This window comes from Lepisosteus oculatus, unplaced genomic scaffold (genome assembly GCF_040954835.1).
Source record: "Lepisosteus oculatus isolate fLepOcu1 unplaced genomic scaffold, fLepOcu1.hap2 HAP2_SCAFFOLD_52, whole genome shotgun sequence".
Taxonomy (NCBI): Eukaryota; Metazoa; Chordata; class Actinopteri; order Semionotiformes; family Lepisosteidae; genus Lepisosteus; species Lepisosteus oculatus.
In genome coordinates this window covers 1,097,428-1,112,066 of record NW_027168064.1, presented here as the reverse complement: position 1 = coordinate 1,112,066, position 14,639 = coordinate 1,097,428, and the positions used below count along the sequence as shown (strand labels likewise).

Below are 14,639 nucleotides of genomic sequence, written 5' to 3'. Positions count from 1 at the left end.
TGTAGGCAGATATTTGGGGAAGAGGTAACTTCCTTTCTTTTGAAATGCTACCTTTGACTCATTCGTGCTACCCGGAGTACATCTTGATGTAAGAGTACAGCATTCAGAGTACATTGTCAGTCATGATCCAGCTTCCCAGCACCAGTGTTACAATAACACCGGTTCCTGTTCCCAGCCCCCCTGATGAACCATGACACCTGTGTTGGGCACCTGCCAGGGTGGTTTGGAGGTTTGTTCCATTAAAGCAAACTAACTACCTGTACATCTTCAGGGCTTACTGTTTCTTGGATTTCTATCCAATTCAATAGTGTGGCACCTGAAGGCATCCACGACCTCAAGTTTGGTCTTATGTTGTCTGGTTGCAGACCGTACAGTGTTAAGTTACCATGCTGTACTATGGCCTCCTTGGGAACTTGCAGGAAACTGTTGGTTAGGTAGCTGCATTGTGGTAGCTGTATCATGCCTGTCACAAGTTATAGTGACAGTTAAATGTGGTGTGCTGACCAGCCATTTACTTCCCATCTGCTCTTCATGGGGTTCATTAACCTCCCTCTGCTCGTTAGTAGCTTTACACCCTTCATTGGTGGATCAGTTAGACACAGCCAATGGATAGCTTTGGTAGCCATACCCATCTCAAGATTTGGAACCGAATTCAATCTTGGATTGCCTTCTGGGTGAGCTATGAGCAATGGGTTTAATGTCACATACTCCTCTACTGAGAAGAGTGAAATCAAGTGGGTTAGGATTTGTGCTATGGCTAGACTGGCTACAGTGGCACTAAGCTCCCTTAACAGGTCTTGTGTCAACATTCTGGCCTGTTGCACACAAGCATAAACCCACTGTATAACACCAACAATCATGTCCACTAGGTGGGGGATAAGATTCAACCCTGTTGCATAGGAAGTTGCCTGTAGGGTTTTCCCTAAGCTTTCCAACTTTTGCTGCTGTTGATACAGTCTGTCACTACCCTCTGGCACCTCTGACACCTGCCTTCTTGGGGCAGTCAGGGTGAGAGTGCCAGTAGCACACAAACCTACCAGAAATAGCAAACACACAACAGTGGCGGCAGCAATCAGTCCTCCCAAAAGTCTTTTCGGGTGGCTGATCCCAGTCATCTCCTTCTGAGTGACTGTCCCCTTTCTAAGCTGGCGCAGCATGTACATGGTCTCTTTCTCAGTATGCCATGTGGCATCTTGGGCACCAACATCCTGGAAATCTGAGGAGATCTGACGCAGCTGCTGATGCTGCTCCTCCATTTCCAGGACATCTGCTTTTTCGATTTGTTCATGCCTGTGCTCTAGGAACCCTGCAGGGGGTGGTGCAGCGGTGGAGCATGCCTGACCCTTGGCTTAGTGGTTATCTGGAGCACCTGAGGGATCTGGGATTGTTACTCCATTCTCACTGTTCAGGTCCACCCTGCACACTTCCTGATTGAGGAATCCCTCTATCGGCATGTTTACAATCGTTCGCTGGACGTGGGTGTAGGACACCTGCTCGCTCCCCCCTTCCCTCTCTAGGGGTTCAGGGAGCTGCCCCAGCACTGGGATAGCTAGTTCACTGTCTTCGAACTCACCATCACCCACCAGGCCCATGTCAGTGCAGGCGGGGATTCTGACACCCCCCTTTTCCATGTTCTGCACTAACAGTCGGGTGGCTTGCCCATCCAGCTCCAGTCTGGCTGAACCACTGTTGGTCAGACTCAGACTGACAAACTGAGCTGGTGGCTGTAAGAAAACCGGCTTGGCTTTCATTCCCTGTCCCTTCTGGGGGACTGGGTGTATTGGCAACCCTGCCGTTGAGGCAGGAACAATCAGGTCAATCTCACTCAATACCTGGTAGTTGTGAGAAATAATGTTACCTGACTGCAGGTTCCCTGGGTCACAGCAGAGGGAATCTCTGTGAATCTCTCTCAAATTCCTCAAATTATCATATTCCCGCCCCTTATGCAAAACCAAATCCTCCTCCCATCCCAGTTTATCCTCGTTATTATAAACAAAATCCACCTAAATTTTCAACATAAAGCATTACACAAAATCAATACCTCAAATTTTCAACATAAAGCATTACACAAAATCAATACCTCAACACGCCATACTCAACAACGATAATTCACCAACAGCCAGAACATGTAACTCCACATTCTCAAATAGACCTCATTTCTATAGCCCCACCCCTTATGCAAAACCAACATCCCTCCCCTGTTCTCTCTATCCGCTGGCGTTTGTAATCGTTTTTATTTTCAAATAAATTTTAGCAAAGTCATGTATTTTAAAAATATTAAGATTTCTATATTTATGTCTTTATTTTGTGGTTTCATTAGTAACAAAGGCTAAACTTTCTTGGAAAAATGTATTTTATGTAAACCATGTTTGCTATTAATTCATTTATGGCTAGAATATGTTCATAGTCTTCCAATGAAAGGAGGGTTCCTTTCGCCATAGTCAGGTTGACATTAGAAGCTGGCCACGCCCGGACTGTTACACCAAAGCATTAGCATGTTAAAGCGATTTCATTGAGGAGTCTAGCTTTCTTAACTAGTAAGTACTGTACTTCCTTGGTTTTTGAGGGGGGGAGGTGTCTTTTGCTGGAAATCTCGCCCCCTTCTACTTTGAAAATACTTGTGAAACCGGTTTAATTCGCCACAGCCAGAACTCCCGCAGAGAGGGGGGTTGTATGCAGCGTATCGGTATACAGTAGATGGGAAAGCCAGAGCCGACCGCTACGCCGCCCATGTGTTATGCTCTTCGTTTATGTCTAAACCGGAACACATCATTATATCTCATTTTGTAGTTCTTAAAAAAAAAATCGTTTGCCCAGTCAAACAGTATTGTTGTTATTGTTTTTAACCTGTAAAGTGCTTTGAGGAGCCACCTTTAAAGGCGCCATATACAATAAAGTTCATTATTATTACTATTGTTAATTTGCTGGACAGAGAGGTGAACATTATTACACAGAAGACAAAGATAGCGATTTACGTTGCATTGTGCATTGTGCTGCTGTAATACAGTTTTAAATAATTAAAAGTCTAAACAGTATCAGCTTTATTTATGGGTTTTAAATAACGGCGATTTAAACGCGATTTAAATCAATATAAATGTTTATATTGTAACGCATAGGTGACTATTCATTGTTATTAAAATGACTTAAATTCGATCATGTTGTGATTAGAAATATACATTTGTTTGGTGCGAGTGAAGTTTTATTTAATCTCTGAGCCATATTGATTCTTATGGAAGCCAATTTCCGCCAGGGAGTAAAAAAAAAAAACACACTATGGTATTCTCTCCGATGCAGTGCAGTTAAAAACATATCTCTGATGCTGTTCCTAAATGAATATCGTTTATGACCATCAGACGCTTTATGCTCCTTTTCTTTTTAACAGTAGATTGAACAGGGAGAGGCATTTCATGATGTACTTTTAACTGATGAAACAACAGTGTCTCTGGAACAGTTTTCAACCACGTTGTTTTATAAAAAGGGGAGATATGTGAACAAGCAAAACCCAAAACAAACATGTACACCATACGTACGCGTTACTGAAGCTAAAAGCTTAGCCTTTTCACTAATGTAACCACTAAATAAAGACATATAGAAATCCCTACATTACAGACTGTATATGGCTAGTATTGGTAGTTTAAAGAAAAAATACAGACCAGTATTCCACTTTCTCCCTAAACATTCTGACCATGTTACTCTTTACTGTTACTGACCATATTAAGTTTAAGTGCCTGTGGGCACTTTTCCTGTCCGTGGGAGGTGGACCGTCTTTCATTAGAAGGTTAGTCTGTTCTACTCTGAGAATGTAGCGGGGGTGGAAAGTGCCCGCGGTCATTTAATTAGTATTAAAATTCGCACTGATTCCCTTGCGAAGATACGGACATAGGAATATTTGTGTGTGGTCAAAAAAATGGCATAAAAACAACAAAGTGAAGGCTGTGAAAACATTCACAATGTACTTTATACACAAAGCAAGTGTTCTCATAACTTTAGGAGGTTTCGTGAAAATGCTACAGGCGTGCCAAAATCGTTTTTTTTAAATTCAAGGTGACTTTACCGCTGTTTTCATTTTCAGATTGTGAATCAAAAAAGGCATTTAATTAAACGCACGATTGCGATTTTAATCAATTACTGTATTGATTGAAAGATACATTCTGTACAGATACAGTACAGTCACATTCTCCTGTCGTCCAGTGGTGTAAAACGAATTAGCAGGTGCTTGAGATAACATCCCACTGAGTGGAATGTTCTCATTTGTTCTCAAGTGTAAAAAGAGGTGATAATTCTTAATAATTCCGTGTCGCATTAACTAACCTCTTCAGTTTATTCCGCCAGACAGTACATTATTATAATTATATCATTATTAAGTTGTTTAGATACGCAATTCCATATTATATTCCCTGTTAATCAAATTCTAAAAGTATGCATTTGTTAGATAACAAGCGAATTCACAGAAAAGGTTAAATACTATCACTTTTCACAAAGTATATAATCCTAATATGGTCAGAAGGAGCACGTAAAAATGTTTCCCAAATAACAACATGTAAGACTTTGATGCTTAAAATGTTTAGGGAGAAATGGAATACTGGTGTGTATTTTTTCTTTAAACTACCAAGACCAGCAATATACAGTACAGTTTACATACATTAATATGTTTATATTCCTAAATTAAAATCGTTTATGAGCATGTGAAAGGCATGGTGAATCGGAGATTCTCAAGAATTACATTGTATGATTAGAAATGAATGCGTGATCGGATCAACTAAATGCTGTGGTGTTACTTTTTGTCAATGAAAAAATAAACTATTTTCGTTTACAAAGACGGTTACAAAGAATGTGGACCAGGGTAATACTTTGAGCTTACAGCTTGTCCAAGGTCATTCATTATTAATACTCTTAGTAATATCTTCAGTAAAGACTTTGATGCATAAAATATTCCTGCATAATTAAAATATTTATGATAAAGGTGGTAGGTTGTGTACTTTTGTCCAACAGAACAATCTTGCTTTTATAAAATATACCGCCTTTTTAATGTTTAATGATTAACATGCTGTAATACACTGTTTAAATTTAAAGTCTAAAGAGTATACACCTTAAATTCTTAATTGAATAAAGATTGTCCCTCAGCAGTGATCAGGATTCAAAACCGACGTTTTCTGCTGACAGCTCAAATGCTGTACAGGAGAGGTTAACCTTTATTAGCTCCACCTGGCGATTTTACAAGGTGATTCCGGATACTATTAACATAATCTAATTTGCGTCCGGTATGATGCGGTATACTGCGACACGCCCACCGTGTTATACCGCAGCGTACCCCGCTTGTTTTGAATGGCTGCATATGTATATAGACTCTATATATACATTTGGTGCATGCCACAATTTTGGATGGTGGTGGAGGAATAGGGATTTTCTCAACACAGCAGGGACTCCAGTTAAGAATGCTGGGTTTATCTCTGAACTGTTAGAAGCTTTGCAGCTACTGACTGAAGTAGCTGTGGTAATGTGTAAATCACATAATAAAGAAATGTTTCCAGTAACTCGAGGGAACAACTTTGCAGATGCAACTGTCAGGTGAGCAATACTTGTAGAACAGTAGTCTGAGACCTCTGTGAAGCAGAGAAATGGACATGGTTAGAAAAGATTGTGGGGCTGCATGATGATGGGGTGTGGAGCTGACAGCACACCAGACGCCCTGCATGCCCTCACAGCCTAATGCCCTTTATAGCCCGACAAATGCACTCTGTTGGACACCCAGGTGGGAGTCAAATGGTGTGCCGGTTACCCAAAACTGGGTGAGAACCGGGTTTGAAGCCGTAACCACTTATGTGGTATCTGGATGTAATGTTTATCAAAGGAACTCAACTACAGTTCAGGTGCGGGTGCAACAGCTCAAAAGGCCTGCTACTGAGGAACCTTTCAAACCTGGGAAATTGAAAATTGTAAAGGGAAACCTGGGCTCTTATAATCTGTTTTCCTGGTGGGTTGCTGCCACTGCCTCTGTGTCTACCAAATACTTGATAACAGAGATAAGCCCTCGGTGGGCACTGCCCTGCCCCTTGTATTATGATCAAGGAACACACTTCACAGGGAAGGTGTGTCAGGCTGTGGCTGCATTGTTCGGAGTGAGATGGACTGAGATCACCCTCAGTCTGCTGGAACAGTGGAATGAAGGAACAGATCTCTGAAAGATCGACTAGACATCAGACTGAAGGAACGCCATGGGATGCGGGCTGGATCAAACAGAACTGTGTAACAGCCTGTTTGATATCATCACGGGCCAATCAATGAAACTTCCTGGAGGGATGAATTTAGCTGGAGGAATGGATTGTTGAATTTGCTAATTCTCTATTGTAGTATTGTAGGTTGCTAGGACTTAGCAAAGCACATCTATGATGAAGAAAAATATATATCATAATTATAATCCAGATGATTGGGGCATTGGTACATGGCTACAGTCTGTGCTAGGAACATGGAGAGGGTCTCTGGTTCAATACATATTTGTGGGTCTGGTATTATTCGTTATGATCATATCGTTAATATCCTGTTTGAAAAACATGTGGACTAAAGCTGCTGCTTCTGTGCTAATTGTACACCCTGAAGGGATCATGAAGGTCAAAAAATGATTTCATGGGAAAGGTTCTCTTATCTAGTGGCAGAACCTGATGGGTAGAACAATATAGCTTTAAGGGGGGTTACCCTTGGGAGTGATTCCCCTAGATGCAAATGATTATTGTGGTTTGTTTGCTCATAATAAGATGTTTTGCAGGAACGGAACAAAGAGAAATTTTACAACTTCAGCTAGAATTGTTCTGCAAAACGTCACAGCTGAGGCAGGGGAACAATGTGTAGATTTTTCTAAGAGTTATTACCCAGTTGTTGACCAATCTGTTGACCAATGTTGACCAAAAAAGCCTAAGATTATACTGGGCTCCAGCCCACAGGGATTTACCTGTGCTGTAAGAACTAATGAGTGAATAAGGAGACTGGATTCTGGTGAAAGACTTCAGGAAAAAGAAATGGTGTTCACTCAGGTGGAGGGGGCTGTACCAGGTGCTGCTGACCACTGCCACTGCTGTGAAGGTCACAGAAATGGTGCCCTGGATTCATGCTTCCCACTGTAAAAAGGTCACAAACGAACTGAGCAAAGCGCAGGAGTGATGTCTCCACAAGGACAGATGGGGATAACCTGCGTGGGACTGATGTGCACAGCCTTTTTCCTTTTTATGTAGAAGCCTGTCACCACCCCAAAAGAGGAAGAATCTAAACACGAAGCCTCTTTGTATACAAACTGGCTGAATGAAACTGATAATGAGGGGGATATGAGTAATTTGTGGTATAAATTTATAAATCATACTGTAAAGTTAAAGAAATTTAATGCATCTTGTTATATATGTGCTTTAATGCCTCATTCTACAGCCTCACCCATGCGACTTTTTATGAAATGTACTCTTTTATTAATATCACGTTAGAAGGCTTAGACGCTATCAAACAAGAATTAAGGGGAGTTAGATTAATGGTACTTCAGAACAGGTTCGTGCTGGACCTTCAAAATGCAGCATCTGGAGGAGTCTATGCTTTAGTAGGAGACTCCTGTTGTACATATATTCCAGCTAATGACGATGATTACGGAAATATTACGCTCGCTATTCAGCATTTGAAAGAACTAAAAGACAAGGTGAATAAAGAGAGAGGCATAAAAGATACACTGGCTTTTCTCTCCTGGTTAGAATCACTGTTTGGGCCAGGGGGAATGTTTTTCTTTTAAGTTACTAACACCGATTATAGGGGCTGTGATACTTGTCTTCCTGTTTTTATGTTGCTGTATGACATGTATTATTCCAATGCTTCGAAATATGGAAATATGGTACCTAGGGGGATAAACTGTTCATCCTTCCAGTCTGGAGAATTGGCAGCTGTCTGACGTCAGTAAGTGATCCTTAAAAAATTAATAGTTCCATGACAGTGTGCATCACCAGAAAATCAATTTCAATGCATTAAAACTCTTGTTATCCTTCTGATCATTGAAGTGTCATTGCCCCAGCACTGTATACTCTTACTTTTGACGCCTGTCTGAAGTTGGATCCATTTCTAAGAATGGTGACTCACATATCCTCATGCTCAACTTTGGCTCAACCACACAAACTATGAAGTTAATCATCTGCTTTTGCTCCAAGATTTGTGTTACTAGGCTCTCTCCTGGGGATCCTCGTGTTCAAACATTGCCCTTATTGTGGATGATCCATGACAGAATTCAGGGAATTCAGAATTCTGATACCTCAGCTCAGATTCTGACTGGGCAGACTGTCATTGCCTGGTGTGAATGTGTGCATATCTGTTTTTGTGCATGTTCTGTGGCCTGTTGTACAGTACATCACAAATGAAAGGGAAATGGAAAACTAAAATAAGACTCAAGTGTTTTATCTTTCATTAACAGTGTTTCATTAGTATCTATGCTAGATCCTGTCATCCACTGCTTACCACGACAGGCTCTAGCACGGGATAGCAGCTAATACATTTAACAATCTCACTGCACAATGTTGTATATTCAAGGGCTGATCTTCTGTACTTTTTCTTTCACTTTTCATTTCCTGGAAACTCAGTCCTGCCAGGAATAATCTGAGAACATAATCAATCTGAGTGAAATTCTAAGCAGAGGAAGATTGTTTTACAGAGTCAACAAGGTCTAATTCAAGGTCATCAGCACTAACAAGATTCTCTCTGGAGACAGGCGATAAGAAAATTGAAAGTGTGTATTGTTACACAACAGCAGAGACTATGAGTTATGCTATCATGAGAGTGGTGATGGATTTTTTTCATTGCTTAGTTTTGCAGGTTCTGTACATTTGAACATTCAAAGTGACTAAAGTAAAGGAGTTTTCCCTTTTTACCACATAATTCCCAAAGATCAACACTAATAGAAAGCCTAATTCCAGCCAAGATTCAATTACTGTCTCTCAGGCATCCCAGCAGTGGATTTCATGACTTCAGACAGCCATCTTTATCAGTGGAGAACTCAATGCTCTGAGGTTTACTGGCAGAGTCTCACACTGGGTAATATGTTGGTAAATAATGTCCTATGGAATTCTACTATTGATAAATTCTACTATGGAACTGCGATGTGTCCTGAAAAAATCTTCTATGATAGTGGTACAGTCCATCACACCCCACCTACAGCCTTTAAAAGAGAAAAAAAAAACTGACAACAACAAAGTAAGTCTGGTGTAATCAACTAGGTCTTGCAAACATACTTAACCTCTTCCAGCTACCAACATTACAAATGCTGTTTACACATTAGATGGTTATTTTTTGGCTTCTGATATTATGGTGGAAAAAGAGCCCTGGAATCTTTGTAGAAGGACAAAAGACGGAAAGAACAGGCAGTGTAACCATGGCGAAGAGAAGGGAAATATTGGAGAGAGCTTTTTTCATACACTTTTTATCATTGTTTTTCCAGCCCAACAATGATCAACAAATATGGGCAGGCGTCCTGTGCCAAATCCAATCTACCTTTCTTCCAAGCATACAGGAATGTCAGTGAATTAAATATTGACATATGAAAATACCCAAAAATATGCAATCACACATATGCAGTTTGAGCAAACATAAGACAATACCCAAGTACCACAAACTACCAGGCATCATAAGCAGTTCAGGTGGGGAGCTGTGTCAGCATGCGTAGGCTGCAAAGGAACAAGTAATAGGTCTATTCCATGCTTAAAAGAGAAGAAAGAAAACACAACATTTCAGCCGTGGAGCCCTCACACCTGAAGAAGGCTCCACGGCCGAAACGTTGTGTTTTCTTTCTTCTCTTTTCATCTAGTGTCATTAGCCAGTTCCTGTCAAAATAAAATAGAAAAGGATAACATTCTAGAGAGAGTTTGAAATACCAAGGTACAATTTAAACCATATTTCTTCCACTACAACCACAATATTTTGGAGAGATCGCTGAGCCTAACTGTTCTGGCATGTCCGTTAGCCTCCGTCCTGCTTCAGCAATGAATGCAACGGGGCACATTCTGAGGGAGATGCGGTCAATCAGGTTGCAGGAAAACCATGCTATGCTTTTTTTTGAGATCCTGAAAAGGACAGAGGGGCCATGTATATGTGTGCAGCTGGATATGTTATTGCAGGTGGCGTAGCAAATTCTGCTGAAGCCCCACTGCCTGGTGTGGACGGTAGCTGTGCATGTTGCAGCAGAATTGTGCATGTGAGATCAAGGGGGCATGTCATGTGTTTGAGCACTTCACTCCCTTCCGGAAGCACGTGATTCCCTGAGTCCAAAAAATTTGTAAGTTCTTTGGATGACCTGTGGACCGATCTTTCACGATGAAGAATTCCTTAAGAAGAATAGATCTCGGCCCACCATCCCAATGCCTCCATCTGAAAACAGCAACCTCCCACTGCCCTTAGTCTGCAAGGCAGTCCTTTCAAGTGCGATGATGACGCCGGGACCTTTGTTGCCTATTGTACGAGCTGAACTTTTGTGCTCATCAATTCAAGGCTCTTTCCATCAACTCATCTTGTCTTTTGACGCTTCATGTTTTGTACTCCTTTGACTATCGGCATATCGGGTGACTGCAAACACTGAAGTTCTTGCTTACGGAGTGTGGAACAGTGTTTTCAAGTGATCGCTGTTCTGTCATGTTGACGCCGAGTGAATCTTTCTTTGGCAACATGGGCAGGCTGACAGCAGCGCGAGCTAAAGTAATGGCAAATTTCTTGACTTATTTCTGAATGTGAATGTTCTTTAGAAAAGGGATGCGGCGTTGCTTCTCCCCCGTGTAAAGGTCACGCATTCCAGACGTGGTTATGAGCGAACAGTTGCCGCAAGTGTTTGAAAAGAGCAAGAGAGGAAGCAGCCCTGCCCCGTGTGAGGATCAAACTCAGGACCTTCAGACAATGAGACTGACGCGCTACCAACTACGCCAACGAGGCCAGCTGCAGTACACAGCTGGAAAGTTTGCCTCATATGGATTTCAGTCGCCCGTTCCCTAATCTTTAGACGCCCTCTGCTGGATGTTGCATTTGCCTTTTGATCTCACCGATACTTTTTTGGTCTGTTTCTGTTGCGAGTCCGTTTTTCAGATCTCACCTAGCACAAGTCTCTCTGGCTGAAGTGGCCTCTCTGCTTCAGCATCGTGCCCTCACTCAGCCATTAAAAACGTCACTCGGACTTCTGACATGCTGACATGAAATGTCAAGAGAGAGTGGCGGAGACGCTTAAGGCAGAGAGAAGATGAAGAGGGGGCGTGGCTGCAAAATGATTGACAGCTGCATGACGCTCTCCATGCAAGGCGTGACCACAGGCTAAAGGACACCTTTCGGCACATCAAGCTCTAAGCACACACCTGGAGGACGTGGGAAATGATCCCGTTATCTCTCGCATGCAAAGCGAGCGCTGTACCATGCAAGCTAACCCCCCTCGCTGGGGTTATGCCTCGGTGTCACCTAGTGCCGCTTGTTCCCCTCTTACCGGGTGCAGTTCACTGCCCTTCGTCTGCAAGGCAGTCGTGTAATTGCAGCTTTCTTGACTTATTGATGAAGGTCTGACTGGACGAGCGAATGACGCCTCTCCCCCGTCCTCAAGCTCGCTGACAGAATAAAATGGAAAGTGCTGCCGTGGCTCATTGGTTTAGGGGTATGAGTCTCGCTTAGGGTGTGGGAGGTCCTGGGTTCAACTCCTGGATGAGCCCTTGTGTGTTCTTTTTGTCCTCGTCCACAAGACTGGGAACTGCATGGGCGAATGTGAAGAAGATCCTTCTCGAACGTGCAAAACGTGCGAGAAGAGGGGGCGCTTGTTTCCAGCCAAAACTTCTCGCGTGTGAGACGAGCTGACCATCGCTGCAGGAGGTGGGAGGGTCACTCTGGTAGACAGAGCTGACCTTCGGCAATAGGATTTATACTCTCCAAGATGATATTTGCACTTTCTGGAGAGGCGATTTTCTCCACTTCAGTAGCCAGATTTCGTCGATTGCGTGGAGAGGGCTGTAGAATGTGGCAGCGCCTTTCCTGCTCCGTCCATGACAGGCGTGCTGGTCTCTGGAGAGAGAGCACGGTCCATCAGCGCACTCCAATAAAGGCAATGGAAGCAGCTGAATCGCAATGGCGAAGCTCAACGCTGGGCCGCTGGGCATATCTTACCACCGTTTCCGTAGTGTAGTGGTTATCACGTTTGCCTCACACGCGAAAGGTCCCCGGTTCGAAACCGGGCGGAAGCAGACTTATTTTGTCGCCACGCACAAAAGGGGATTGGGGATTCGCCTAGCGCTGTGATCGAACAGACCCACTCACCCCTTAGTGTGGCGGGATCTGCACAGTGCATGTCGCAGCGCATCCTGCTTTCACTTCAATGCGCGTCCTGATGTACCCCGGTCTCCCGCGTGACAGGTGGGGACAGGTGACAGGTCCTATACTAACGAGGAAGACATCGCTCTCTCCGACCCCCGGCATTGTGTCCCGACCCACCGTGCTGGAAGCCGACGGGTGCTGTGATTCCTTTAAGGAGCAGAAATGACAACCGAGGAGCCGAGAGATCATTTCAGCATTTCGCGTCTGAACGGAAAACACAAACGACCAACTCGGAATGACTTGCCTTTGACGCTTTTCAAAGCGTTCTTTGTGCACGACGACTGCGCCGCCTAGCAGATACAAATGGGTTGTACAACTCTGAACTAGCAAATGGAAGAGGGCTAAGCCCCCTCTCTTTTAGCCCAGGTTCAATCTGTCTCCCAGAATCACCAGGGCGCACACACACACACCCGTGCCGTTGAAGTGCTCTGCTTCATTTCTAAGGGCAACTCAACATTCACTCCTACCCCGAGTGCAGAAAAGACAGTGTCTGCAGCAACAGCAGCTCAGGTCTCTGCACAGGAGCTAAGCTGCCCCCATCTCCTCTGCTCTGCGGCTCCTGCGGAGTGGAATCCTGCCTGGAGCTGTGTTTGCAGGCGGCGGCTCCCCGCGCCCTGTCTGTGCGTCGTGAAATTAATTAATAACGTTAATAAATTTATAAAGTTAATAAAGTTATAAATTAGAAATTAATAACGATATAATTATATTCATGTACCGCAACACAAGAATAGTACACGCTGTACATTGTCTGTCGATAATGTTTCTGTAGTGCTTTTTCAGCACTCAGCTGGTGGTGCTGTGGGTTAGGTTCCTGACTTCCATATCACACGGTCTATGATTGAATCCCATTGAACTATGACTTTATTTTTTAACAAACATTTCTTTGAAAAAATGAAACGTTTCCCTTGGTCAGAGATTAAATAAAACCTCACTTTTTTTGAGCAGAAGGTTTACTGTGACCTGAGAAGGGCCGGCATCCAATCACGGTGGTACACACACACGCTCTCACCTATATGAGCTACACGGCTACCAAGATGATCTCAGGTGCGCCGAGCTGGTACGGAACATATTGAACTGATCGACGGCGAATTGTCTCTCAGACAGGCTTTTCACCTCTGAGCTCCCTGACTGACAGTGATCAGCTAGGTAGTGAAACAGTCAGCTGCTTCTAAGCCTTAAACAGCTGCATCTCGGCGCTTCCACGGAGAGATGATTTGAAAGCCGAACATCACCCGTTGGGAACACCTTACTATCACTAGTTTAAGAGACTCTTAAGGTCTTGCAGAGGTGCCTGTCTAATAGCATGCACTTTGCAAGCTATAGGTGTTTAGGCTGAGGCAGAATGCCTGTTAACAAAATGTTTTTCTAAAGGTGTGTCCAAGTGGCTGCAAAAGGACAACACTCCTGGGGCGCCGTGGCTTAGTTGGTTAAAGCGCCTGTCTAGTAAACAGGAGATCCTGGGTCCGAATCCCAGCGGTGCCTTCTTTGTTCTGTCTTCTCGAACAGTACTGGTCATTATGGACAACCGCCTACGGCTAGACTTAATTAAATGCAAGTATTCATTTCCTGTCTTTAACGCGACTTGTTTTTCTTAAAATGGATGCAACTTGCAAAACATGAAATACAAACCTTGCTAATCAGCGCTAGCGGCTGGCAAAAAAAAAAGAAGTCAGCAATGTTTTTTTTCTTTAACCTTAACCCTGCTAATGGAGAAGAGTTAATCGACCGAGTCTATGCAGCTTAAACGGTGCGCATGTCGGGTCCTTAGCTGAAAGGGTGGTAAATCACGCTCACCCCAGTCCTTAATCTTTTAAAGAGGATACAAAATTGAACCTAGTCGCCACATCACATACATCCTATTCAACGATAAAAAGGTAACATCTATCCTCGTCCAGAGTAAATCTCACGTTGAGGGCATATTTTTTTCCACTTTACCATGAGTCGGGCTCGGCTGCACAGAGGAGAGAGCAGAGCAATGAGGTCACGGGGACAGGGGAGTCACATGCTGGCGGTTTGAATACGCGGAAGATCACTGAGGGATCCACAGTATGTGGACCCTCCGTGCGCCATCAGTCCGCACTCCGGACTCTGAATCCTGCCATCCGAGTTAAGATCTCGGCGGAACCTGAGGCGCAGTTCCTTCTTAAAACGTAATCTGGTGAGCATTTCTAGAATCGTACTTGTATAGATGCAGCCTTTAATGTGTTGCTAGGTTAAAATTGATGACTTCTTGAACTTCAGTAGGCAACTGCCCTCTTGATTTCGGATTTAATTTCTTTATTACAGGGGCGCTT

The 14,639-nt window shown here is 43.5% G+C and overlaps 2 non-coding genes across 2 annotated transcripts; both read left to right on the top strand.

Annotated features, from left to right (window-relative positions):
• Positions 1 to 12,142: 12,142 nt before the first annotated feature.
• Positions 12,143 to 12,215, top strand: trnav-cac (transfer RNA valine (anticodon CAC)). The gene has a single exon. It is a non-coding gene; the product is annotated as a tRNA-Val (tRNA).
• Positions 12,216 to 13,753: 1,538 nt separating this feature from the next.
• Positions 13,754 to 13,827, top strand: trnat-agu (transfer RNA threonine (anticodon AGU)). The gene has a single exon. It is a non-coding gene; the product is annotated as a tRNA-Thr (tRNA).
• Positions 13,828 to 14,639: the final 812 nt, after the last annotated feature.